Consider the following 26,552-nt stretch of genomic DNA (forward strand, 5'->3'; position numbering starts at 1 on the left):
ACAGTGTAGGAAGGAACTGCAGATGCTGGTTTAAATCGAACCGCTTTTCAAACAAGACCTTTTAACAAGTCTGAAGAAGGGTCTCGACCCGAAACGTCAACCATTCCTTCTCTCCAGCTGCCTGTCCCGCTGAGTTACTCCAGCATTTTGTGTCTATCTTCCCAGGATCCTGTATGCATGGAGGCAAGTTTTACATTATAGTATCAAAAACACATCTCGACTGTTTTGAATAGTAACATAATTTATTTCTAATTCTTACCTATTTAATTGTGTAGTAGGTTCATTGCTTCTTCCATGCAATGTGCAGCTTTATATTTGTTACAGTTAGAAATATAGGTTGAATTTTTGGTGCATAAAGTTGTTAAGAACATAGAACATAAAAAAGTATAGCACAGGAACATGTTCTTCAGACCACAATGTCTGATCCAAACATAATGCCAAGATAAACTAATCTCATCTGCCTGCACATGATCCATGTATCTCCATATCCTGCATATCCCTGTGCCTATTTAAAAACCTCTTTAATGCCACTATCATATCTGCCTCCACCATCACCCTTGTCAACAACAAGGCTACAACAAATTTACCATATTAAGTACAGCCATCAGCTGTTATGATATGAAGGAATAGAAAATAAATATAACTGGAAAAACACAACAAAAACATCATGAATTACTCCAGTCAGGAGCCTTGATTTCAGCTGAAGATACAGGAACTAGATTAATCGGGACAAAAGGGTAAACTGTTGTAAGAACTCTCTGCTTATGATCCAGACTGAATCAATAGCTAGCTTCTAAAATCTATTGATATGGCACAGTTAAAATAATAGAACATGACAACTTCAATTAAAGGTCATTTAATTAACTCTTTACATGGTGTCAGATTATCGGGTCTACCCCGTGTCTGTTTACCGCGATTTATTTCATTTAACAGTTTTTATTTGCTTTTTTTTTTGTGACCTGCCATCTAACAGAATCCTTGAGAGAACAAGATTTTTTGCCCTGAGTGCAACTGGCCGATGAGCCTGTGGAACGATTCATCAGTGACCTGAGACACAACAGCTCTTGATGCAGATTTGGTGAGCTGACAAATGAGCTAGTTCGCGATAAAATTGTGGGAGGAATGAGCGACCGAAAGCTGCGAGCTGAACTGCTACGGAATGCAGAATTGACTTTAGAGCAGGCTATTCATGCTTGTCGGATGGCTGAGACTGTGGCACCACTGGCTGATTTTGATAGCGTGAATGCTAATCAGCAGTTAAATGTGAATTTGGATAGTTACTCTCCGCAAAGATGTCTCAATGTGTCCAGCAAAGTCCAGAACATGCCTAACACGAGGTGCACAAACGAACTATTTCCACCCCTGGGGGCGCCAATTTTGCGTGGCCCATGGGAAAGTATGTCATAATTGCAAAAAACTCAACCACTTTGCAAATTGTTGTCAATCTAGCAGGAGTACAGCTCCAAGGACGAAGCTGCACCTGATTCAACAAGACCCGTCGGATTCAGATTCCCATGAACAAGATGAATCTTCCCACGGGAACGACTCTGATAACACAGACACTGAGTCTACCGTACTCTCCCTAAACCTGCGTACCCCAGGCAAAGTTACTGATCCTGCTGTGACCATGATAATCAATAACAAACTGCTGATCGCCAAAGTTGATACCGACGCCCGCGTGAAAGTCATGTCACTCAAAGTGTTCAACAAGATAAGAACCACTGAGCTCATGAAAAAAGACTCCTCCACTTTCTTCACCCACTGGTCAAAGTCGATTTCAAATGTGCCACCAATGAACAGACCAAGGACTTGCTATTTTACATCGTTCAGTCAAGTTCTGAAACCCTGCTAGGCATCGATGCGTGCCATGACCTGGGTTTGGTCTATTTCGGGCGTGCTGTTCACAAACTGTTTGACAGAGGGACCAACCAGACAGATGCAATCTAACTACAAAGATTTGTTTGACAACCAACTCAGCAAACTACCTACAATATACAAGATCATTGTCGACCATACAGTCGCCCCAATCGTATGTGCCCCTCACCGCGTTCCGCATGGCATGCGTGAGCAAATACACGATTAACTAAAACGTATGGTCTCCATTGGAGTCCTCGCCGAAGTCAGCGAACCCTCTGATTGGGTTTCCACCATGGTTGTCACCACAAAGAAAGACAAGAAGGAGTTACACATCTGCATCAATCCTAAGGATTTGAATACAGCAATCAAACGGCAACACTACCCCATGAGGACCATCGAAGAAGTCGCAGCACAAATCGGTAACGCAACGGTCTTCTCAGTCTTGGATGCCAAAAACTAATTGTGGCAAATCCCGTTAGACCGTGCCTCATCGGCATTAACAACATTCGCCACCCCGTTCGGATGTTACCGATTCCTAAGAATGCCCTTTGGCATCAACTCTGCCAGCGAAGTTTTCCAGCGTGCAATGGAACAACTGTTTGCAGAATTCCCCTGTGCCATCATAGTTGACGACATCCTAGTTTATGGCCGCGATGCCACCGAGCACGATGCAAACCTACGTAAAGTACTGGACCGTGCCAGAGACATTAATTTAAAACTGAACCCACTGAAGTGCAAGTTCAGGGTTCCCGAGGTCACTTACGTAGGACATGTGTTCACTAACAATGGGCTGAAACCAGATCCGCTGAAGACTGCAGCAATCAACGAGCTGCCGGTACCAACTGACGTCACAAGCCTGCAACGATTTCTAGGCATGGTCAACTACCTGGGAATGTTTATCCCCAATTTCAGCGAATTGTCAGCACCCCTGCGTCAACTAACCCACAAGGACAACACCTGGTCCTGGTACCCAAACCACCAGCGAGCTTTCGAGACTTTAAAACTACAGCTCGCTAGTGCACACACTCTGTTCTACCTTAATCTCAACCTGCCAGTTACAATCACCTGCGACACATCCCAGTATGGACTAGGCGCTGCATGTTGCAGACCTCTTTTAACGGCGATGTCATGCCAGTATCCTACGCTTCAAGAACACTAACGGATACCGAACAGCGCTGTGCCCAGATAGAAAAAGAACTGCTTGCCGTGGTTTTTGCCTGTTCCAAACTTAAAGACTTCATTTTCGGAAAAACCTTCACGGTAGAAACTGATCACCAACCGTTGGCCACAATCCTGAGCGAGCCTATCCACGCTGCCCCGGCAAGACTTCAATGCTTGATGATGCAGCTACAACGGTTCGACTTCCGCATTGTCTACAAAAAAGGTAGACATGCACATCGCAGACACTCTATCTCAAGCACCACGTGCCACCAGCGAACAACATCCTTACGAACGTGAGGAATTCTCCGTTCTGAAGGTTTCCCTCATTCCAACTGACCGCCTGCATCGCCTCGCCAAACACACTGCCATGGATAAGACCTCCCAGCTGCTAACCTCGATCATTAAAGGCGGCTGGCCAAACAAATAATCCAATACCCCCGCTGAACTGAGACCCTACTTTCTGGTACGCGATGAACTTGTGCTACAGGACGGAGTGATCATAAAGGGTCACAAGACGGTCATCCCCCCTTCTTTGCATAATGAGTACTATGAGGAGATACACGGTGGCCACCCAGGCGTTGAGGCCACCGTACAACGAGCTAAAGAAATGATCTACTGGCCCGGAATGACCAAGTACATTCGGGGAAAAACAGAATCTTGTGCGATCTGTAACAGGCAAGCGCCACACCAGCAAAAACAACCGCTGCTGTCCCAACCTGCTCCCTCCCCACCATGGTCGTCTGTGGCTGCCGATATCCTCGACTGACACGGGAAGCACTATCTCGTGTTAGTGGACTCGTACTCGAGTTGGTTCGAAATTGATTTTCTACCAACCATCTCTTCAGAAATAGTTGTCCAGAAACTCCGGCAGCACTTCTCCGTACATGGCATTCCAGCCCATCTTCAGACTGACAACAGGACTCAATTCACCAGCCAGAAATTCAAAGACTTTGCCAAGCGCTGGAACTTTAAACATGTCACCAGCTGCCCAGAGTACCCACAGTCCAACGGACTTGCCGAACGCGCTGTTCGCAGCGCTAAACAACTTATGGAACGCTCCTTCCTAGCAAAATCTGACGTCTACCTAGACCTGTTGAACATGAGGAATATTGCCAGAGACAGTGCTTTAGGCTCTCCAGCCCAACGACTGATGTTCCGGCGAACAAGACCTCCTCTGCCTGTGACACAGAATCACTTAAAGCCTAAAGTTTTTTGCCCCACTGTAGTTCAAACGCGCGTACAATCCAATCGAGATGCGCAAAAACGTTCCAGCCGTTCCAGTGTCTGCAGCTGCTACCCCGCACCACTCCCTGCGTCAATCTGCACCCCCTTACCCCTTTGTAACCGGTTCCCCGGTACCCCCGCAACTGTCTTCCCCTACGGTGTCTCTCCAGAGCCCTATTGGCTCGCCCAAACGTGCCCTAAACTTTTCGGAGGAAAAGGTTGATGAGGCAGTTCCCTACCATACGAGGACCGGGCGGGTTAGTAAGCCGCCTGTTAGATACGGCGACTACATTTAACCTCATTATTATTAGATGTGGCATTTGCATTTAACAATTTATTTACTCATCGTAGCGATAATGCTGTATCTACTTTTCATTTATAGAAGAAGAGATGTAGATTGGCTATAGCATGTTAGCCAATTAGAATGCTTGGTAATTATAACCCCACCTAATTATAACATTCATAATGTAAGATCCTACCCACTGTCTATCAGTCAGAGTAGCAGTGTGAACATGTGATGACCTGCTGTGTAGTTGATGACCTGAACAATAAAGATGCTTGTGTTTCAACCCATGTGAGTTTGAGCTCTTTACCTTACATTGCCGGAGATGCGATTGATTTTTGGGTTGCATCTCTGGGATCTCTGCGGCCTACCATCGATGGAGTTGCAGGCCTCTATAGTGGCAGATTATTATATCGTTCAAGGAATTGCTCCCTCTAGCCAAAAGGAGAAAACATAAGGTGAGGAGAGTGTGTCGTTTTAAGCATGTGAGCTCTCCACGAGACATTCAAAGCCTCGCGAAAGATAAATCGTCATAACACAGTCTCTTGATTAATAGTTTCTTTATTGTCGAAGAAAAACAGTAAGATATTCATCCAACCTTCTTGATAAGTACATTTTAACCTTAGTCAAATTCCAGCGTCGCTTTGAAACGTTACAAAACTCCGTATGTCTCCGCATGGCTCCGCATGGTTGAAATATATTCCTTCTCACCATGCTACCTCCAAACTCAACTAAAAAACTAACAGCTTCTGCGCAAGAATCCCAGCAGCAAACACGCCTCCGACTACGTAATAAATCCCACCCACATAATTACAGGCAGACAAAATGTGAAGGCAAATGCCATAATATATGACACACAAAATGAAGCCAAATGGCCACTACATACCGACCCCTAATTGTTCTGATTATATAACGAGGCAATTACTAATAAACATCAAAAAAAGTAGCTATGACGCCTTAACATATATGAGAAACAAAAAATAGCATGCATTATATATCCACATTCAGACTTCTTCAGCGATTCTTCCATCTTCACCTTCGCCTTCTGGAAGCAAGCATCTCGATTATTGGTCTTATTAAAACATTGTTTTTAGTTTGAAGTCGTACCGTGTGCACCAAACACTTGAACTTGCCGAACGTTGGCGCATCTTCGAGGTGGAATTCGGAATTTTTATAGATGCTGCCCATCCGGGGGCTGCTCCCCACACCGTTGCATCAATTCTCCTCAACGTAGCAGGAACAGAGGCTGCCCTGCGGGCACAGGATTTCTACTACGCCCCAGAACATACCGATGTGGTAACACAGGTTGTGACCCCGGCAGAGTTCATCAGAGGTGGAATCCTGCCTCTTCCGAAAGTTCCAAGACCTGTGCCAACCGCACTAACGTTATCATGGAGCACCACAAGTTATTTTCCCGTAGCCAACAAGAGGGCGAATCCTACATTGGCGCCCTGAAGAGCATTGCTTGCGAGATGCCACTTCCAAGACCACGACGTACTTATCCGGGGCAGACTCGTATATGGCATCCTGAATGACAAGGTGAGAAATGAACTACTCCAGGATGAGGAGCTTACACTAGATATGGTTGAACGTGCTTGCCGGGTTGCAGCGTACACTGACACCCATACCAAAGCCCTGGGACTGGGACCCCACTCTGCCTACGATGTCCATGCCTTCTATAGGTCTCCGCGACAAATATTAACAACTGCTCGACAACCACCTGCAGCCCCAGGGAGGATAACCGACCCACTGGTCCATAACTGGTAATTGTGGCGGCTCACACCCGTAATTTTGTGAGCAATGCCTCACTTACGGCAAAACCTGCAACTACTGTAAAAATAAAAAAACACTTTCTGGTGCTGCCGCGCTCGTGGCAACAGGGCCCAGCCACAACAATTTTCCTATGCGCTCGAGCCCACACTTTCCCACGAGGCACTGACTGAAACAGCAGTTCTAGCAGAACCACGACCGCAGCACCTGCAAGAAGACAGCCAAAACATACATTCCTGTATATATATACATATATATACATATACAGGGCTCGAAATTCACGGTTGCCCGGGTGCCAATGACCACTCAAACTGCCGCCGGGCAACCTAAACGGCGAGGCAACTTGGTTTATACCGAAGATAGACACACAAAAACTGGAGTAACTCCGCGGGTCCGGCAGCATCTCTGGAGAAAAGGTACGTGACGTTTTGTGTCGGCGACGATTGTGGGAAAGATGCTAACTGTGGCGTGACGGAGGGTCGGAGATAAAGACGGGCAGCAGCGGCGACGGCGACGGCTCCATCTCCTCCTCCTCCCGCACCCCGCCCCGCCCGGCGTGTTAGCGGCAGCTGCTGCCACTCCGCAATGGCTCTTTCAAAACAGGCCCTTGGAGGAGGGAGGTGTCGGTCAGAGGCGGAAGTAGAGTAGGGATAGGGAGGGGTGTTTGGAGGAGGGAGACGAACCAAAACACTGTCGGCAGCCCTGCACCGCAGCCAGGATCGATCCCGGTCTCCGGCGCTGCAATCGCTGCAATCGCTGGACCATCCCCGTCCCCGCCCGAGAACCACCCCACGCCCGGGGATGGCCAGAGGCGTCGGGAGTCAGACGGGCGCGGTGCCCCCAGGCCCACAGCCAGCGCAAAACCCAGCTCAGCTCTGCCTGTCCCGCCAGGTTAACCAGCAGCCATGTCTGGATTGAGACGGGGCTGTAGGCGAGACAGGCAGTTGAGCGCTGGATTGAGTTGAAATTACCGTTCACAGATGCCTCCGAAGCCTCGCGCGTGTGTGTAAGAGTCTCCCCCTCCCCCTCTCCCTCCCCCTCCCCCTCCCCCTCCCCCTCCCCCTCCCCCCTCCCCCTCTCCCTCCCCCTCTCCCTCCCTCTCCCTCCCCCCCCCTCCCTCTCCCCCCCCCCCTCCCTCCCCCCCCACCCCCCTCTCCCTCTCCCCCCCTCTCCCTCTCCCCCCCCCCCTTTGGCCATCTCTTGTTAGTTAGTGTAATGTTTAACCTGTCAGATGGGTATAGTGAGTTTTGTCAGCTATTATCATAAAATGGCTTTAGAAAATTCCTTGCAGCATGTATATTTTGTTGTGGATCAATTATGTGGGAAGCGAGAGTGTTTCTGTACCAATAGAAATAACGACCCATGCTATTGCCATGTCATGATAATGTTCGGTCCTTCACAGAAAACATGCGTGTAGTGTGCATGGTTAAGCATATATGTTATCAAGGTCCAGGATTTATTGACACATGTTGATCATACGCTGAATAATCCAACCACATTTTTGCTTGGAAGTGGAAAGAAATAATAAAAATTGCATTAATTGCAATGTGTAAAAAGAGTTGAGATACCGTATTATAATTTTGCTGCATGTCATTGTGGTATATATCATGTCTTGATTGGTGAATATGTTAGTTTGTGACTTTATTTGAAGCAGAAATAATATGTGAATGCATAATTCGACTGGTGACTGCGCACTTCGTCCGAGCACGCGTCATGCAAGCCATCTTAAATGACCACCTATAATGTCATTTGGCAACCTAAAAAGCTGCCAAGGTTGCCCGGCTGGCAACAGGGAAAAAAAGTTAAGCGAGAGCCCTGATATATACATATCTATCTATATTACTAAAACTCTGTTCTTGACCGGTTTTGGCGATCTGTGCTGCGATTTCCGAGAGAATGCCGCCACCTACGGCCGTCATTTTTGGCCACCTCGCTCAGAGCCCCCCTCCGCCGTATGTGTGCCGAGGATTTTTCCCGTCGATTAAATATGACAGAGATATTAATGATTTTACAAAATTCCCCATTCTCTCTGCTGCCCCTGCTGGCAGCAGGGGGGAGGGACTATAAAACCAGGAAGTGGTGTGCCTCATTCAGTCTCTTCAAGATGGAGGAAGGCAGAGGGTCACGTTTCTCTGAGCTGTGAATAAAACTGAACAAATGTCCACACAACTATGAGTAAGTACCCTTAATGTGGTTTGAAAATGAAAATATGGTTAAAGTAAAAAAGCACTGCCTGCAAATGGTTGTTTGGGTTGAAATAAAAAGGCACTCTCTCTCCCCCCTCCTCTCCTCTCCCCCCCTCCTCTCTTCTCCCCCCCTCCTCTCTTCTCCCCCCCTCCTCTCTTCTCCCCCCCCTCCTCTCCCCCCTCTCCTCCCCCTCCCCTCACCTCACCCCCCTCTCAGCACACCCCCTCACTCCCCCTCTCCCTCCCTCCCTCTCTTCTCCCTCCCTCTCTTCTCCCCCTTTCCTCTTCCCCCCTCTCCTCTCCCCCCCTCTCTTCTCCCCCTCTCTTCTCCCCCCTCTCTGCTCCCCCCTCTCTCCTCTCCCCTCTCCTCTAACCCCCACTCTCCTCTCCCCCTATCCTCTCCCCCCTCCCCCCTCTCCCCTCTCCTCTCCCCCCTCTCCTCTCCCCCTCTCCTCTCTCCCCCCCTCTCCTCTCTCCCCCTCCTCTCCCCCCACTCCCACCATCTCTCCTCCCGCTCTCTCCCCCCCTCCCTCTCTCCCCTCCCTCTCCCCCCTCTCATCTCCCCCTCTCTCTCTCCCCTCTCTCTCCCCCCTCTCCTCCCCCCCATCTCTCCTCCCCCCTCTCCACTCCCTCTCTCTCCACTCCCTCTCCACCCCTCTCCTCTCCCCCCCCTCTCCTCTATCCCCCCTCTGCCTCTCTCCCCCTCGTCCTCTCTTCCCCCCTCTCCTCTCTTCCCCCTCTCCTTCTCCCCCCTCTCCTCTCTCCCCCTCTCCTCTCTCCCCCTCCCTCTCCTCTCCCCCCTCTCCCCCTCTCTCCCCTCTTTTTCTCCCCCTCCTCCACTCCATCCCCTCCTCCACCGTCCCCCTAAACCCCCCTCCCCTCCACACACCCCGACCCTCTTCCCTCCACCCTTCCCCCTCCTTCCCCCTCCCTGCTCCCCACCTCTCCCCCTCACCCCCCTCTCAGCACCCCCTCTCTCTCCCCCTCACTCTCACCCTCTCTCTCTCCTCCCCCCTCACCCACCCACCCTTCCTCTTCTCCTCCCCACCCTCCTCTCCCTCTTGCCCCTCTCTCTGTGTTTCTGTCTCTCTCTGTCTCTGCCCCTTCTCTCTCTGCCCTCACTCTCATCCCCCCCCCCCCCCCCCCCTCCTCTAGATGTGACTGCAAGTTGGGGGCTATGCGTCAGTAGATACGGTGGTTATGGGGTAAAAGGAGAAAATTAATAATATTTCCCCCCCCTCTCCTCTCTCCCCCCCCCTCCCCTCGCCTCTCTCCCCCTCCTCTCCTCTTTCCCTCTCCTCTCCCCCCCGTCCTCCCCCCCCCCTCGTCTCCCCCCCCTCCTCTCTCTCTCCCTCTCCTCTTTCCCCCCCTCCTCTCCCCCTCTCCTCTCTCCCCCCTCCTCTCTCTCCCTCTCCTCTTTCCCCCTCTCCTCTCCCCCCTCTCCTCTCCCCCCCTCCTCTCCCCCCCTCCCCCCCCTCTCTCTCTCTCTCTCTCTCTCTCTCCCCTCTTTTTCTCCCCCTCCTCCCCTCTATCCCCTCCCCCAACATCCCACCCCTAAACCCCCCTCCCCTCCACACACCCCATACCCCCTTCCCGCCACCCTCCCTGCTCCTCACCTCACCCCCCCCTCTCAGCACAACCTCTCTCCTCCCCCTCTCCCCCTCCCCCCTCTCTCCCCCTTTCCCCCCTCTCCCCCTTTCCCCCCTCTCCCCCCTCCCCCTCTCTCCCCCCTCCCCCCTCTCTACTCCCCCTCTCCCCTCCCCCTCCTCTCCCCCCACTCCCACCATCTCTCCTCCCGCTCTCTCCTCCCCCTCTCTCCCCCCCTCCCTCTCTCCCCTCCCTCTCCCCCCCCTCTCATCTCCCCCCTCTCTCCCCCCTCATCCTCCCCCCCATCTCTCCTCCCCCCCTCTCCTCCCCACTCCCTCTCCAACCCCTCTCCTCTCCCCCCCTCTCCTCTCCCCCTCTTCTCTCTTCACCCTCTCCTCTCTCCTCTCCCCCTCTCCTCTCTCCCCTCTCCTCTCTCCCCCTCGCCTCTCACCCTCTCTCTCCTCCCCCCCTCACCCACCCACCCTTCCTCTTCTCCTCCCCACCCTCCTCTCCCTCTTGCCCCTCTCTCTGTGTTTCTGTCTCTCTCTGTCTCTGCCCCTTCTCTCTCTGCCCTCACTCTCATCCCCCCCTCCCTCCTCTAGATGTGACTGCAAGTTGGGGGCTATGCGTCAGTAGATACGGTGGTTATGGGGTAAAAGGAGCAAATTAATAATATTAATATTATATCAAGGGGGGTAATTAGCGTGAGTGCGGGGGGGGGGGGAATAGTTATTGTGTGTGACGCTGCATGCCGCCTCCCCCCCCACAACCGCACGTTGGGGGATCAGACCCAACGGGTCTGCACTTGGTCTAGTATATTACTAAATCTCTGTTCTTGACCGGTTTTGGCCTTCTGTGCTGCGATTTCCGAGAGAACGCCGCAACCTACGGCCGTCATTTTTGGCCACCTCGCTCAGAGCCCCCCTCCGCCTCATGTATGCCGAGGATTTTTCCCGTCGATGAAAAATGACAGAGATATTAATGTTTTTACAAAATTCCCCATATTCTCTCTGCTGCCCCTGCTGGAGGGAGGGGGAGGGACTATAAAACCAGGAAGTGGTGTGCCTCAATCAGTCTCTGCAAGTGGTGTGCCTCAATCAGTCTCTGCAAGTGGTGTGCCTCAATCAGAGCTCTGAATAACACTGAACAAATGTCTCCACAGCTGTGAGTACCCATAATGTGGTTTGAAAATGAAAATATGGTTAGAGGAAAAAAGCACTGCCTGCAAATGGTTGTTTGGGTTGAAGTAAAAAGGCACCCTCTCTCTCTCCCCTCCTCACTCTCCCCAGCTCTCTCTCTCCCTATCCCTCTCTCTTTCTCTCTCTCTCTCTCTCCCCCCTGTCTCTCTCCCTTTCTCTCTCTCTCTCTCCCCTCCTCTCCCTCCCCCCCTCTCCCCATCACCCCCCCCCCTCTCCTCTCCCCCCCTCTCCTCTCCCCCCTCTCCTCTCCCCCCTCTCCTCTCCCCCCTCTCCCCTCCCCCCTTCCTCCTCTCCTCTCCCCACCTCTCCTCTCCCCCCCTCTCCTCTCCCCCCCTCTCCTCCCCCCCCTCCCCTCCCCCCCTCTCCTCTCCTCTCCCCTCTCCTCTCCCCTCTCCTCTCCCCTCCCTCTCCTCCCCCCTCTCCTCCACCCCCTCCCCCTCTCCTCTCCCCCCTCTCCTCTCCCCCCTCTACTCTCCCCCTCTCCTCTCCTCTCCCCCCCTCTCCCCCTCTCTCTCTCTCACCCCTCTTTTTCTCCCTCTCCTCCCCTCCATCCCCTCCCCCACCGTCCCTCCCCTAAACCCCCTCCCCTCCACACACCCCTACCCCCTTCCCTCCACACTACCTCCCCCTCCCTGCTCCCCACCTCTCCCCCTCCCCTCACCTCACCCCCCCTCTCAGCACACCCTCTCTCTCCCCCTCCTCCCCCTCCCCCTCCTCCCCCATCTCTCCTCCCCCCTCTCTCCTCCCCCCTCTTTCCTCCCCCCTCTTTCCTCCCCCTCTCTCCTCCCCCTCTCTCCTCCCCCTCTCTCCTCCCCCTCTCTCCTCCCCCTCTCTCCTCCCCCTCTCTCCTCCCCCTCTCTCCTCCCCCTCTCTCCTCGTTCTCTGTCCTTCGTTCTCCTCAACGAATCCTGCACGCAATGAGGGACCCTGTTAAAACTGAACTTGACAGAATGGAACACTGGGCGTGATAGCCCCTGTCAACGACCCCTCCTCCTGGGTCTCCACCATGGTCACAGCAGTCAAGAAGAACAAACACAAAATAAGGATTTGCATCAACCCTAAAGATTTAAACACTGCCATCAAATGACCACACCACCCAATGCTGACGTTGAAAGAGTTTGCAGCCAGTCTGGGTAAAGCCACTGTCTTCTCTGTCCTAGATGCAAAGAACTTATTTTGGCAAATACCGCTAGACCACAAATTCACGATGCCCTTCGGACATTACCGATTCTTACGAATGTCATTTGGCATCAATTCAGCCAGTGAAGTTTTCCAACGTACTAAGGAACAACTCTTAACTGGCTATCCATGCGGCATAATCGTGGACGACATCCTGATCATCGGGCTCAAACCTGAAGCAGGTCCTGGATCGTGCCAGAGAGGTAAAGCTCAAACTCAACCCTCTCAAGTGCAGGTTTCGAGTCGACGAAGTGACTTACGTGGGCCACGTGTTCACCAACAACGGACTCAGACCAGACCCATCTAAAACCATTACCATCAACGAAATTCCAGCACCTACAGACGTGACAGCTCTACAAGCATTTCTAGGCATGGTAAACTACCTGGGAAAATTCATCCCAAACTTCAGTGAGCTGTCAGCCCCACTGCGACAAATGACCCACAAGGATACACACGGGTCCTGGCACCAGCACCAGCAGAGGGCATTTGAAACCCTCAAACAACTAATGTCTTGTGCTCCAACCGTCACATACTTCGATGTCAAGTTACCCGTCACCCTCACCCGTGATGCCTCCCAGTATGGACTGGGTGCCGCTTGCCTAGAAGACGACGGGAAGTGTCCCAGACCAGTTGCCTATGCCTCTCGCATCATGACCGACACTGAACAGCGCCACGCTCAAATCGAGAAGAAGCTACTCGCGGTAACTTTCGCCTGCAAGAAATTCAAGGACTTTATCTTTGGCAACCTGATCACGGTTGAAACCGACCACCAGTACTGGTCAGTATCCTCAGTAAATCGATCCACGCGGCACCAGCGCTTTTACAACGCATGATGATGGAGCTACAGGGGTATGACATTAGACTAACCTACAAACGCGGTAAGGACATGCACTTAGCTGACACCCTCTTACGGGCACCTCGTCCAACCTGTGAAAAACACCTGCCTGATGGTGAGTGCGAGGGGTACACGGTTATGATGGTCTCTTGCCTTCCATCCGTGGGCTTAGATATCCCAGTGGCACAAACAGCTGCAGACGAAACGCTACATTTGCTTGCCGCTGTCATCGCCGCAGCTGGCCAGACAAACAGCACCACGTGCTGCTGGCTATCCACCCATTCTACCCTGTCTGCGACGAACTGGTCATTCAAGACGGCATTATAATGAAAGGACATAAGGCAGTCATCCCGATGTCTCTTCACAGCAAGTACTTCGATATTGTCCATGGGGGCCATTCTGCTGCAGAAATAACCCTCCAACATGCAAAAGGTATGCTTTTCTGGCCTGACATGGCTGACTACATTCTCGAGAAAGTTGCTGCCTGCCCGATTTGCAATAGCCTGTCCCCGCACCAACAGAAACAACCACTTCTCCCGCACCCCACACCGGACTTACCCTGGTCCACAGTAGCAGCCGACGTCTTTGAGTGACACGACAAACAATACCTGGTTCTAGTCGATTCCTACTCAGGATGGTTCAAAATCGACCTGTTCAGTAGCCCGACCTCAGCCATGGTCATTCAAAAACTCACTCGCCACTTTTCTGTCCACAGAGCACCCCTCAAGCTACTCTCAGACAATGGAACTCAATTCTCCAGTCAGCTTTTCAAGGATTTTGTGAAACGCTGGGACTTTCACCACACCTCCAGCAGCCCCGAGTACCCACAGTCCAACGGCCTGGCCCAGCGGGTAAGAAGCGCAAAACAACAAATGGAACGCTCACACAGGGCCGGCTCCGATGTCTATCTCGAGCTACTCAACCTACGAAACATCGTCCGCGACCCTCTGCTGGGATCTTCGGCCGAACGACTCGTGTCACGGCGAACCCGCTCCACCCTGCCTATGGCCAAGCAACTACTAGAACCACAAGTTTGTGCACCGTCGGTGATCCAATCCCAGCTCCAACTTGTTTGTTGCTGATCAACTTGGAAAGCGTGAACCTTTCTTATTGCAGAGGGAAGTCAGATGTTTTACCATTTGAGTTGCTTCCTGCTCAGTAAACATGGATTTTAAGCAATCATCCACATAGAAATTATTCTTCAAAGTGGTTATTACTTCCTCTGGAAAGTGAACTTTATTGTCCTCTGCGGTCTTCTTTAAAGCAAAGTTCGCACAACTTTGGTGATGACACTGCTCCAAAGTGATGTACCTTCATCCGGTATTCACCAAGATCTTGTTGTACATCCCCTTCAGGCCACCATAAGAATCGCAGGTAGTCAATGTGTTTTTCTGATACTTTGACTTGATGAAACATCAAGTTGCATGAGCTGGCCTTTAAGAGATCTGACACTGAGCTTTATTTGTGGATTTTCTCGTTCTCCTTCGTAGCTGTTGCATAGGGGCTGAATATTGTGAAGTGCGACAGGTGACTTGGATAGTCACTGAAAGATGTACTGGATTGCTCACCACTGCAATGGTGGGAGCCATTAATTACTTCCTAATGCCAATAATTTATTGAACTTATTTCTGATTGCAGGCTCTGTTTGAAGGTGCAGTATTGCTGTAGGGCATAATAAAATGCAGGGGATAGTAATGTTGTTAAGGGGCTGGCTGGAGTAAAACCATCCAGTGCACTGGTCCAGATGAATGAAAGCTGACTGCCTCCAGGGCACTGCGCATTGATCTACAAGATGCACTATCTGTGCTTGCAGTTTAACAGTATGGTGAGGGAGTTGAATTCCTTTTGATTCAATGGGATGCCCAACTATCAGTGTAACACACATCATGGCCAAACTCTATTGCTGTCTCATTCTGTTTTGTTATATCGATAAGAAAGATGAAGCTCTTGTGCAGAGAACCTTCATAGCCTCCTGCATGTATGCTCTCCACACACCCTTTGAGTTGTAAAAGCAGCCTTGATGGGTCAACAGTAGCTACAGCCTTCTATTTATTAGTGAGCAAAGGACAACACAATCATCTCACCATTCAATCACTTTTTAGAGTGAACTTTATAGTTATATTAAAGGAAGAAGTGGGACTATCAGCATTATAAAGATCTTAGCTTTTGTTAGTTTTGCGGTAATGTAAACCAATTGCATGAAAAACAAGTACAAAGTTGACTAATTTACTGTGACAGTTGCATGAAATATTTGTTGAACAAAGTACACTATCCAAGCAAGAACAGTGTTACCAGGCCAGGTTCGACTAAGTGGCTCGTCAGTCTGAATCAGTGCATTTTTCACGATTTCTCCTTCTTAACTGCCTTGAATCTCCTCACCCAAGCCTGAATTTGAAATGGTCCTTCATTGTTTTAAGTCAGTTTTGGCAAAATAATTTATTTGCTTTGATGCTACAGTTCTGCATGTCACTATATCTGCAGCCACCTTTTAATTTATCTATAATAAGCGAGTTTGGTACATGTATACAGACCTGCGCTTCATTTGTAGTCAGGATCGAAACCTGGTCTCCGGCGCAACAAGCGCTGTTGAAATAACATACCGCCGGGTTAACCGACAGCCCTGGCCTGATGGGGCACCGGCCCAGAGCAGTGGCGGCCCCAGGCTTACAGCCAGCGCGGACCGACAGTCCGGTGAACCCGGAGGGACAGGCAAAGTTGAGCTGGAGTTAGCGCTTCTTCTCCACGCTGGCTGTAAGCCTGGGGCCGCCACTGCTCCGGGCCGGTGTCCCATCTGTCCAGAGCTGCCGGTTAACCCGGATGGACAGGCAGAGTTGAGCTGGAGTTAGCGCTTTTTCTCCGTGCTGGCTGTAAGCCTGGGGCCGCCACTGCCCCGGGCTGGTGTCCCGTCAGTCTAGGGTCACCTCGGACATCTCCGGCCACACCCGGACAGGGATGGGACACTCGGGACAGGACGGGGACAGTCCAATAGCAATACAACAGCGCTTGCATTGCCGGAGACCCGGGTTCCATCCTGACTACGGATGAAACGCATACGTCTGTGCACAAGCAGCAGCACAGCTGCCGAGAATGTCTCTCCGCCGGTCCAGTCACTCACCTTGTCTCCCCCTCTCATCTGTCGCCTCTATCTCGCTGTTACACCCTGCTCTCCTACTACCTGGAACCCCCTCAGATTAAATATATTTTTACACATAAATGATGAATAAAGATAAGAATTTATACACAGTTGATATAGCCAGCGCTTTGTTCGCTTTTTCTTTATCGCGAATGATCTTTGACAAATCCCATGATTCCTTGCGTTTTTTGGAATACCGAAATCGCTTATCAAAAAGCTACAGACTGTTAGACTATATTGAGCTTTGAAATTCCTGCATGTTTGAATAATAATCTGTTCCTAATTTATTTTGTTTTTAGTTTGCATTCCAGCTCATATTGTGAAAATCCACAATATTATTCATACAAAATAATTATCTTTAAGGCTGACTACAAAAACTTTTGTGCTGTTGCTTACCTTCTGGGTTCATGAAAAAGTTACCTTTTCTTATGTAACATATTGCATTTTGACCAACTTTCTGTAGCTCAAAAATTCTCCACTGATTTGTTTCCTCTGACTATTTTCCATCTACCATGAATGCATGATTATTTTGTGACCAAGACATCTGCTTTTTTCCAAGACTAAAATGGGGTGGCACAGTGGGGCAACGATAGAGTTGCGAGTATATAGGATGATCGCTGGTCTGCGCGGTCCCGGTGGGCTGAAGTGCCTGTTTCCACGCTGTATCTCTAAACTACAAACTAAATTAAAATGTGATTTAAAGATTTCTTATCCTTTTTGTGGCAGATTATTATATCGGTCAAAGAATTTCTTCTTCTAGCCACAATGAGAAGACAAGGGGGTAAGGAGATAGCCTCGTTTCCGCATGGGAGCTCGCCACGAGACATTCAAAGCTGTCGAAAGATAAATCTTCAAAACACAGTCTCTTGATTGGGTGCAGCAGCATCTATGGAGCGAAGGAAATAGGCAACGTTTCGGGCCGAAACCCTTCTTCATAAGAAGGTCTGAAGAAGGGTTTCGGCCCGAAACGTTGCCTATTTCCTTCGCTCCATAGATGCTGCTGCACCTGCTGAGTTTCTCCAGCATTTTTGTGTACCTTCGATTTTCCAGCATCTGCAGTTCCTTCTTAAACACAGTCTCTTGATTAATAGTTTCTTTATTGTCGTAGTAAAACAGTAAGATATTCATCCCAACTTCTTCTTGTTAAGTACATTTTAATCTTACTCGTAGACAAATCTAGCATGTGGCTCCGAAACGTTAGAAAGCTCCGAATGGTCGAAAGCTATGCCATCCCACCATGTTTCTTCCGAACTAAAACTAAAAAACTACAAGCTTCTGCGCAAGAATCCCAGCAGCAAACACTGCCTCCCACTACGTAATAAATCCCACCCATATAATTACAGGCAGACAGGTTACAATTTAAAGGCAAATGCCATAGTTAAGCCAAATGGCCACTACATCCTTTTAAAAATTAAAAAGCCTGAAACTTAAATGTTTAAAATCAAATTCCTACAATTGTAAAGCCTATTTTTTGTAAAATCTTGGCATGGCTGGCATGTGTTTAATACTTCCATAATATATTTATTTCCTCATTTCAAACATCTCCTAAATGGTTACATATGAATCCTACATAGTCTTCAATTTAAAATGAATTCCAAATTACCTACATTATACCTAATACACTATCATCAACAAAATAATTATGAAAAGTTATATTTTAAAAATATCCAGAAATGGTATGATTACGTTACAAGAGTTGGTATGATCATCACAATGTTCTCAGTACATTATGTGTTTAAAATATATATATACTTGGAAATTCTATCACTGGGCAATCGATTCTGTAATGGTATAAAGAAATTGGGGACTCCGTTCGGAGGCAGAATAATGGCTTCAGCTATTAGGAGCAATGAAGGATTAACTCAAAAATGATCTACGAGAAACGGAGGCTCTTGCAATGAGCATTGAATTGATTTTTATTTTGCAGGATTTGACATGAAGTAGTGAATCCTATAACATGCAGTACTCAATTGCAAAACCTCTCACAGAGGCTCATGTCACTAGTTGCAATTCGTGTAAACTTCGAAAGTTGCTAAGAAACTGGAAGAAATCGGGGTGTGATATCTTTCGGATGAACCAGTCATGGAGGGAAATACTGCATGCAGTACCTCGAGGATCAATCCAGGGAGACATTTTAGGGTGAATGGGTACGACAGTTACAATGAAGAAACTACCCGAGTCCAATGGCTCAAACTCAAACGTGATACAGAGCAGTTAAGTTTCTAAATGAAGACATGGATAGGCAGTGTTTAGGGTCAGAACCCTTCTTCAGACTGATGATCAGTCTGTAGAAGGGTTCTGACCCGAAATATTGCCTATCCGTGTTCTGCTGGGTTGCTGCCTGACCTGCTGAGGTACTCCAGCACCCTGTATGTTCTTTTATGAACCAGCATCTGCGGTTCCTTGTGTCTATAGAATAGTACGGGTGTCAGAGATTATGGGGAGAAGGCAGGAGAAGACGGAGGTCCGTCTGGTCCAGAGGATGCCCCTCGCTCTCAGGATGAGGAGCTGCTGCACGGTAACGATGCTGGGGTGCCTGTTGCATCTGTGGGCGAGGACGGGATGAAGGCCAGCTGTTCCGCTGGGAGCGACAAAACACATTAAATGCATGTTGTTTCATACAACACTCGCGGTTTGCGATTAGGACATTCTGCTACTGATAGATCAAGACGTTTGGTGGTGGACACACTGCTAGACCAATGTGACATTCTGTGCCTGCAAGAAACTTGGCTGGCGAAACAAGATCTGGATAAGTTGAACACTCTACACATGAAATTCCATGGGGCTGGAGAGTCCACTACCGACCTCAGTATGAGGCTGGTTCGGGGTAGGATAGCTGGTGGTGTAGCTATACTGTGGAACATCAAATATGACTCACTGGTGAAGGTGGTGCGTCTAAATGTTGACTGGGCCATAGGGCTGGAGTGTAATTATAATGAAAATAAATTTACTGTCTTAAATGTTTATACACCGTATGAATCATATGAGCATGAGGACAAGTTTCTGAACAGGTTAGCTTTTATTCAGTCCTTTATAGAGGACAACAGCTCATCTTGTGTCTACGTCATGGGTGATTTTAATGCTGACATGTCAGATAGCAAATCTTTATTTGCAGCACACCTGCAGCAGTTTTGTAATGAGTCTAAATTAATTCTATCGAGTAAAGCTCTGTTGCCTGACACAAGTTTTACCTATGTTAGTGAAGCGTGGCACACAACATCTTGGTTAGACCATATTGTGACCACAGCTGATGCTCATGCCTCACTGGAAAAGGTGGAGATTTGTTATGAACTTGCCACCTCTGATCACATACCTATTGCTGCACGGTTAAATGTTGAGAATGTCCCCCTGCTGTCCAGTAATAATAATGCTGCTTCCTCAAGTAAACTGGACTGGTCAAAACTGAGCAGAGAGGTTATGGCTGGATACTCACTGCGAACGGACAGTTTTTAAAATAATATTGCATTGCCTCAAGAGGCCCTAATGTGCTCAGATATGAATTGTAAGGACGTGCAACATGCTGAAAAACTCTGTGCCATGTATGATGTTATTGTGAAATGTCTCAATGCTTCCAGTGATCCCTTTTGTAAAAGCAAATGTAAGGTACCCAACATCAGACCTGGGTGGAATGAGTTTGTGGCTGAGCAGTACGCTGAGGCAAGAGAGGCCTTTAGACTCTGGTCAGAGGCAGGTAGGCCTAGACAGGGGGTATTGCTAGATATGAAAAAACGCACAAATGCTAGAGTTAAGTATGCACTTCGTTTTATTAAGAAAAATGAAAACACAATGAGAGCAGACTCGCTTGCCAGGAGGCTACAGAATAACAACCTTACTAACTTCTGGAAAGTGGTCAAAGTAATGAATAACAGTAAAACACCCCTACCGTCTGACATTGAAGGTGTTAGTAGCCCAGAAAAAATAGCTGAGAGTTGGCGTGAGCACTACCGTAACCTTTTTAACTGTGTTAAAAGTAACCCAGTTAGAATCAATCATGAACTTATTGATCTCTCTGTAGATATGGTAGTTAGGACAGCAGATGTCTATGATGCCATTAACATGTTGGATAACAACAAAGCCTGCGGTATGGACTGCATTACTGCAGAACATCTAAAATATGCCAGCTATAAGCTCTGCCCTTTGCTTTCCATGTGCTTTAATGGTTGTCTGGTTCATGGTGTCCTGCCAAATGCTATTATGTCTGTAATGTTAGTGCCTGTGCTTAAAGACAAGGCTGGTAAGCTCAACAGTATTGACAATTATCGACCTATTGCGTTAGCCAGTATCTTGTCTAAAGTACAGGAGAGAATACTGTTAACAAAGCTAGAAATGTATGTCCTTACTACTGACAATCAGTTTGGGTTCAAAAGAAAACATGGAACTGACCTGTGTATCTATGCTCTTAAAGAGATTGTGTTCAGGTACACAAGCCTGAATTCATCTGTATTCCTATGTTTTATTGATGCGTCCAAGGCATTTGATAGAATTAATCATGAACAATTGTTTGTAAAATTGCTAGATAGAGGTGCCCCTAAATTTTTAGTGAGAATCTTAGTGTTTTGGTATGCCCATCAAACGTTTCAGGTTAAATGGGACAATGTTGTATCTGCTCCATTCTGTGTTAGTAACGGAGTGCGGCAAGGAGGAATTTTGTCTCCTATTTTATTTAATGTTTATATGGATGAATTGTCAAATCAGTTAAATAGGTTAAAAACTGGCTGTCTTGTGGGCAACACTATTGTTAATCATCTGATGTATGCAGATGACCTGGTCCTGCTCTGTCCATATAGTGCTGGGCTGCAGCAGATGCTGAAGGTGTGCTCTCAGTATGGCCTTGATTATGACATAAAGTATAACGCTAAGAAAAGCCGCATAATGATAGTTAGAAGCGCTGAGGACAGGAAATCAACTTTTCCGACCTTTTATTTGTCAGACAGTCCTCTTGCTGTGTGTGAGGAAATTAAATACCTAGGTCATGTCATATCCGATGACTGGACGGATGACAAAGACCTCTACCGACAGCGCTGTAAAATTTATCTTCAAGCTAACATGCTTATAAGGAAGTTTTCTATGTGCTCTGACTCTGTGAAGTGTTCCCTGTTCAGAACCTACATCACACCGTTATATACTGCTCAATTGTGGTCTAATTATAAGAAAAAGAGTATGCAGAGGCTCAAGGTTGCATACAATGATGCAATGAGGTTGCTACTTCGTGTCCCTAGGTGGCATAGTGCCAGTCAATTGTTTGTGTCCACTAGAGTGCCAACCTGTGAGGCACTCTTAAGACAGCTGATGTTTAGTTTTATGTGTCGCCTGGACAAGTCAGAGAACCACATAATTGAAGCCCTAGTCAGCCCTCTGAAAAGCTGCTATAGATTCACTTCTAGGCTAAGACGGCATTGGTGCAATAGCTTGTATATCTTATAGGCTAATATGCAATTTTTAATGTATTTTTGTATCTCCTTATACTGTTTGATGTGTTATATGGACCTGTGTCTGAAATAAAGCTTTAATAATATCCGTGTTCTGCTGGGTTGCTGCCTGACCTGCTGAAGTACTCCAGCACCCTGTATGTTCTTTTATGAACCAGCATCTGCGGTTCCTTGTGTCTATAGAATAGTACGGGTGTCAGAGATTATGGGGAGAAGGCAGGAGAATGGGGTTAGGAGGGAGAGATAGATCAGCCATGATTGAATGGTGGAGTAGACTTGTGGGCCGAATGGCCTAATTCTGCTCCTATCACTTATGACATGACCTTATGACCTAAGACAGTTACTGTTAAGGCACACAGTCATGGATTAACAAGAGGAAATAGATAGATTCTGCGAATGGGGAGAACATTGTCAGTTAAAATATAATACAAAGGTATAATTATTCCCCAAGCTAAGGATGAATGCCCATTGCCTGCTGTTCTACAATCACCTGGAGGGCAAGAAGATACCTTGATGTTAGACTTTTATTGCTATCTTTCTAAATCCTCAACTAACAACCTACAGGTTAGTGTGAGTAGTTCATGCCATTTTCAAAAATATTTGTTCAGTTACTTCGACTGCTTCTACCCGAAATACATGTAATCTTTCTCAATTTTGTTTGTCCCCCAGCCAAGATCATTTACCGGTAGCTCTTTTATAGCTTCTCAATTTCTCCATGTCATCTCCAAGCTGTTCTGCTCCAGTAAGAGAGCTTCATACTCTTCCAATTCCATTCAGACTAAACTCCCAATCATCCAGCTTCAAGGCAAAGGGTGCTGGAAAATCCATGACTAATGTGGCCTCTTCAAAATGCCCTTCTGAAAATTCTAGGTTGATGTGATAACAGTTTTAATTTAGTTTTAGTTTGGAGATACAGTGCGGAAACAGGCCCTTCGGCCTGCAGACCAGCGATCACCCTGTACACCAGCACTATCCTACACACTAGGGACAATTTACAATTTTTACAAAGCCAATTAGCCTATATATCTTATGTCTTTGGAGTGTGGGAGGAAACTGGAGCACCCGGAGAAAACCCATGCTGGTCACGGGGAGAACGTACAAACTCTGTGCAGACAGCACCCATAGTCAGGATCGAACCCTGGTCTCTGGCGCTGTAAGGCAGTGACACTACCGCTGTCCCCTTGTTCAAATGTGGTAAGAAATTCTCACTCCAGCTAGTGATATTACAAAACATCGCAAAATGTGCATAAGCTGTTGTGACTGAAGGGCCGTCTCTCCTCCAATCCTCAAAGCCCTTACATTTATTTGTAAGCCTTGATGCTGTGAGCACCAAATTAAAGCTAAGCCTGGATATTCAGTGTTTGCAGCCAGCCAGACAAATTTATATTTGCCTACTGGCACATCATCCACCTGGGGAGACTGATTCGCATTGATAGCGTGGTGGAAATAGTGACAGTGATTTGCTTCGTAATGTTAAGATGCTGTGGATCCTGGGGCTCTGTGTTAACTCAAGGATGTTAAGACTAGGACTGAACACGGTGCAAAATATACCGACAATTAACTGACTTCTCACACTTACCAGTGGGGTTGTGTTTTAGAAAAACATTTCCTTCTATTGCACCAGACACATTTTTTTTAAGGGTTGCAAATACATTATTAGAAGGTTAAATCCAGTAATGCCAGGAAAGATTAAATAAAGCACAACAGGATGTTGTCAAATTCACAATCCTGAAATTCACTGAAGATCCACTAGATGAAGCTATGATGACACCGAAAAATAATCTGCCTTGGAATTAATAAAATAAAATCGAGAAATAATTTAAAGAAGTGTGACAAGCTAATCTGCGTCTGAGAATATTGTGCAACAGTAAAATACACAGAAACTGATCTTAGTCGAATGAAGTAATTTTCCATCATTAGACCATTATAAGAGTAAAGTAACAGAAGGAGATTACTGTGTCTAGGGATTACTTTCTCTTTATGTCCATCGCACATTTAATACACTGTATCATAGTTCAATGTTTTGAATTCCAACCACAGCTTCAGTGCACCAACAATCAGAATTTAGCAGTAATCCAAAAATCCACAATTACAACTACAGCAGATGGATCGCCAAAAATAGTTGCCCCCCCCCCCGCTCGTAGGTAATCTGGCTGGATTACTACATTTACAAAATTGCCTACATTTAAGAAGTGGGTTTTTACTTTATCTTCAATATAGAGCTGTGATCTATCTATCAAATAATCTTGTGCAATATGTTTACATTCACAATTATTGTTTGTGCCTTATAGATATGGTTGTGAAATTATAGTTAAAAAAAATGTCAATGACCAGCAGCTGATTCTGTTGAATGTATCAGAAAACACTGCAATGATTTTAGTGTAGCTACCATTTAACAGTACAGGTATTACACATTTGACATTTCAGTTTGGACCTTGTGGTGGTTTTGTAACTGGTGAAGCTACAGATCCTGAAAGAAACTGAGAATTCTCAATAATGAAGTAGAGTAGTAGCGTCATACAGCATGGCAACTCTGGCCCAACTCGTCCATGTTGAACAAGATACCCATCTAAGATAATTCCATTTACCTGCATTTGGACCATATCCCTCTAAACCTTGCGTATTCATGTACCAGCACAAGTGTATTTTAAGTGTTCTTATAACACCTGCCACAGCTACTCCATCTGGCAGCTCACTCCATGTACCCACCAGCCTCTGTGTGAAATAGTTGCAACTCTGGTTGCTATTAAATCTTTCCCCGTTTACCTTAATTTATACTCTAGTTCTTGATTCCCAATACTCTGGGAAAAAGACTCTAAGCACGAACCCTATCTATTCCCCTTATGATTCTGTACAGCTTTATAAGGTCGAAATGAAATATTTCCTATCCATGTTTCAAGAGCACTTTGTGTTCTACATAAGATGTTAGTATCTGCAGTTCCTTCTGTCTATATCTCTGCACTCATTCCAGTTTAGTGGCAACTTTTATATAGCAGGGTGACCAAAACTGAACACAGTACTCCAAGTGTGGCCTCAACAATGTTTGGTACAACTGTGGTACACAATTTCCTGATGAATGCCAGTGCCAAAAGTCTTCTTCACCACCCTATCTACCAAGATCTTATAGCGGAGCTATAAGATCTTTGCTATCTACTGCAATGCCACTTTCGGGGATCTGTGTTCCTGTTCTCATTGATCCCTCTCCTCTACTACACTGCCCAGGGCCTTATCATTCACATGACGGTGTTGCCCTGGTTTGGCCTACAAAAATGCAGCATTCCACACGTGCCTGAATTAAACCCTATTAGCCATTCCTTGGCCTACATGCCCAGCTGACCAAGATCCAACTGTAATTCTTGATATCCCCGTTAAACTCTATTTGTCAAGCAATTCATTCAACCAATCTTTAATCAATCAATTCTAATTCATTCAATCAATCTTTAACTCATTGTAGCATCACAATATCATCATCACAACATGCCCTTCCATCTCTTTTGTGTCATCAGCAAACTCAGTTATCTTGCATTTTGCCCTCCCCTGCCCTCCTTCCTGGAGCGTAATATAGTCAATAAACCAACTAAATTGTTCTTGTTTATTTGATAGATATTTGCATTCTCTATTTAGCAATAGGCGAATTGTCAATGATGGTGGTTATGATTATAATTTAAATTGTGAAAATATATATTATTAAACATAATAGTTTCATTTTATACTCCTTTACTGTTAGTCAGCCTGGTATATGTTCTATTGTCATCTCATTCCGTAAAAGAAAATCACATTGAAATTGAAATTGTCACATTCAGGTAGAGCTCTTTATTTGAATTATAAAGAACCGTATTTGGGGTACCTAATGCAGACACTGGGTTCCCAAAACATGACTGTGTTTCATTTCTCTGTAATGTGATCTGTCATCCTTACATGCATAATATTCACACAAAAAATATCACCGAGAAAAGAAACTGGGCACCAGTTCTGCAGGTAGACACAAAATGCTGGAATAACTCAGCGGGACAGGCAGCATCTCTGGAGAGAAGGAATGGGCGACATTTCGTGTCGAGACCCTTCTTCAGACTGAGGACCCATTCTGCAGGGACAGCATTTCCATTGCTCAGTTGTCTTTAAACATCTGTTTTTCTTTTCTGTGTGCAGCCAATTATTTTAAGTCTGAGACAAATTTGCAGTGTTATTGAATGAAGTCCAGGCTGCACTTACAGTTGATGAGATAAAGAGTGAGACAATAATCAATGAAAGGTTAACATACTTGAGCATGTAAAGTAGATACAGATCAACTAGTACATGCTGTTACTTTACAGTTTAGAGTATGAAAACAGGTTCATATTGAATTGAATTGAAATGAATTAAAACAAAACAAAGCAAAACAGGTCCTTTGGCCCACCGAGTCCATGTCGGCCATCGATCACCCGTACACACTTGTTCATTGTTATTTAATTTTCACATTCTCTCTTTACACACAAGGGGCAATTAGCAGAGGGGGATTAAAAAACCCACACATATTTGATATGTGGGAGGAAACTGGAGCACCCAAGGGAACCCCACATTGTCACAGGGGGAACATGCAAACTCTGCACAGACAGGGGTCAGGATCGAACCTGGGTCTCTGGCACTATAAGGCAGCAGGTCTACCAGCTGTGCCACTTTTGTTATCAACCCAACAGAGATAAAGGGTGACACAAAAATTTAATTTGGAC

General features: G+C 47.0%; 1 protein-coding gene across 2 annotated transcripts in view; it reads left to right on the forward strand.

The window, feature by feature from the left end:
- mfsd3 (major facilitator superfamily domain containing 3) overlaps positions 1-26,552 on the forward strand; it is a 109,807-nt gene that overhangs the window by 20,750 nt on the left and 62,505 nt on the right. The gene's annotated exons all lie outside the window — the stretch shown is intronic.

Source organism: Amblyraja radiata, chromosome 3 (assembly GCF_010909765.2).
Source record: "Amblyraja radiata isolate CabotCenter1 chromosome 3, sAmbRad1.1.pri, whole genome shotgun sequence".
Taxonomy (NCBI): domain Eukaryota; kingdom Metazoa; phylum Chordata; class Chondrichthyes; order Rajiformes; family Rajidae; genus Amblyraja; species Amblyraja radiata.